The sequence below is a fragment of the Trachymyrmex cornetzi genome, unplaced genomic scaffold (assembly GCF_001594075.2).
Source record: "Trachymyrmex cornetzi isolate Tcor2-1 unplaced genomic scaffold, Tcor1.1 scaffold92, whole genome shotgun sequence".
Lineage (NCBI taxonomy): Eukaryota > Metazoa > Arthropoda > Insecta > Hymenoptera > Formicidae > Trachymyrmex > Trachymyrmex cornetzi.
Window position 1 is genome coordinate 2,130,176 of NW_017300267.1, and position 2,912 is coordinate 2,133,087.

Here is a 2,912-nt window from a genome sequence, read left to right on the forward strand (position 1 = left end):
CTCTCTCTCTCTCTCTCTCTCTCTCTCTCTCTCTCTCTCCCCCTCCCCTGCTCGCTCACTCGCAAGAATTTTACTATCGTGGTATATTATCCTCTTTGCATCGCTGAATGTGGATCTCAATGTGATGGACGATATAAGGAATTCGATAGCGGAAGTTGATTGACCATTATGTAATGAAATAGACGTAAATGCTGAGTCTGTGTTGCATAACTTGAATTTACGAGTTTGATTCATTCTGAACTTTATTACAAAAAACTTTGGATATGTCAATTATGTGTATAATATATAGATAAACTTTCATATTATAAAGAAAAAGTAACATACTGAGCGAAAAATAATTTGCTTAGAATTGTCCAGAGACATATTATTTAGGTATTAAAATTATACTTATAGTGATATTTCGAATTGAAATGATAATTACTCTTAGCTTGGTTTATAATGTGTAGACATTAATTTATTAAAGTATGATGTTAAAATAAGATCTTAAATTTGCTGTCATCACATAAACTGACGAACATTTTATTAAGTAAACTATTAAGTCACAAATCGCTTTTCTCCTAATAAAAAAATTGTATTTTATTTCTTTATTCACACGACAATTCTCTATATTAATTTATCATATATTATAATTTTTCAATAATTAATCTAATGAAAAAGTATTTTTGATTAGATTCAACATTAATAGATCAATTTTTAAGCTCTTAGAATGTACTCTCTCTCTCTCTCTCTCTCTCTCTCTCTCTCTCTCTCTCTCTCTTTCTTTCTCTTACAAATCTAAAAAGAAATACTTATTATTCGTGAGCATGAACGGCAGATAAAAGAACTGGTGGTCCGACGATAGAGAAAGAGAGACACGCAACAGAAGGAGGAAGCGGCAGCAGAAGGTAGATCGGGAGAAGGAGCATGTGGAAAAAAAGGTGAAAAGGGGCGGGAAAGAGAGGGAGAGAAAGCCGGTAGGTCGACGATGGAGTGTTGGTACCATTAGCGCGGATGCCTGTTCGTATGCGGTCAGGGTCCTTTTATCCCGCACGGAGATTCCTGCGGGATTCCTGCGTTCGTTATCATCGCGTGCAGCATTCGCTGAACGCTGAAACGGTGGAAGAAGGCAGAGATGCAGGAAGAAAGAACGCGATGAGAAAAAGGAGGAGAGGAGAGAAGGGGGCATGGAGGCGGGGGGGGGGGGGGGGGGGAGGGGGGAGGGGTGACCAGTTGGGGAACCAGTTGGCTATATTTCGCGGGAGTACGTCGACGGCGGCGCGCATCGTGTAATGGGAAAATATTGAATAGTCTTGCGACACGGCGCGGCGCATTGACCGTAGGGCCGAAGTTCGAGGGATTGCTCGTACATTTTATCAGCGGAGATCCGCGAAAGAGGTTTCAGCGTTCGAATATAGACCTGGCATTTATGAGAATTTTAGTTCCTATAAAACCAATTTATCTCTTCCGAACGCATATTATGACAGAAAGCTATTAATCATTGTATTTAAGAATTATATCAATTTATTATTTTATTTTTAAATAATAAGCAAGGTATACTTACTCTTAAGTTGTGATTTTTATATTTCGATTAAATGTTAAATATAAAATAAATTGTCGTTTAATAGATTATTGACGATGAAAGCTATACGATAGATCGATGCAATCACTTGTTTAAAATTAATGAAAGTATTTTTATAATTTGTTGGGAGAGAAACGGATAGGATATAAAAGTAACAGTTTATTTAATCTTCTTATATGTTTATTTATATAAATTACGGGCAATAATTAATACATCTATTATGCACAACATTGGAATTAGCTTATTTATTAAAATTTTCTCATTCGAGTAATCCTTCTATCAAGCATTGACAAAAGGTATTTCTAAATCCGTGGAATTCTCGATATCCCAGCGCTCGATAAAGAAAGAAGAGAATAAAGAGCGGAATATGAAAAAGTTATAAAAATAATTTACCACTCCTCTGTGGAGCTTCACCTTCGTCGCGTGTATGTAAATCTGCTTGTATTTACAATAGTTTCTTATGGAGGAATATATTGGCCACCGATTGGCTCGCATTGCTGCAAAATATATCGCTATAATTTATTTATATACAAGTTTGCGATCTGTATACGAGATTGCCCGTTTCCCCGAGGGAGCGAGTATCTAAAATGCAAAAAGAACACTATTAAAATAAATAATGCTTTCACGAGACCACGATGCTCGCGTTATAGCCAATGAACATCACTTAAAACGAAGACCTCATATGCAGTAGGATAAAATAATTGAAGGCTTCTTCGTGCATCAGCTTACTTATCGTGATCAATAAGCCTCTATAGCGGAGAAGCAAGCTCTAATCCAATGTGATTAATAGATGGAGAGATGTAATGAATTGAATTAGAATATTATCAGCGGAGATAACAATTTTACCGAATGTCTCCAATGAGTAACGGTTAGATGAGACGTGCGAATAGCAGCAGCCTTAAATTATTTTTTTCTACCGTCATAACATTGTCACAGCTGAGATGTCAGAATCTTTTATTTATGGGAGCAGTGATGGATCAGTCTGATCCTCATCAGTGAATGGCGAGTTAGTGAACCGGCGTTACGCAAGTGTTTACGCTGGTATTTACATCGCACTTCTACCGCATCTCACACAATCTTCCTATCTTAAAGCCTTAAAAATCTACGATCGCACGAACGCTTCTCACCATCTCAGTCTTTAATACGCGCGCGACGCAGCGTAATAAATATATGTGGTTCCCGTTCGTTTCGCGTAATACTGAAGACGAGGAGGTCCCGCGGGTTCACGCGGGAGACTCCACGACGACTTCGACCCCATCCGGCAAGACCCATGACAGGATCTCTCGAAACAGACCGTCGCGACAGTCTACGAGAGACTATCAGGGTCCTTTAAATTAAAAGAAGTAGTCTCTTC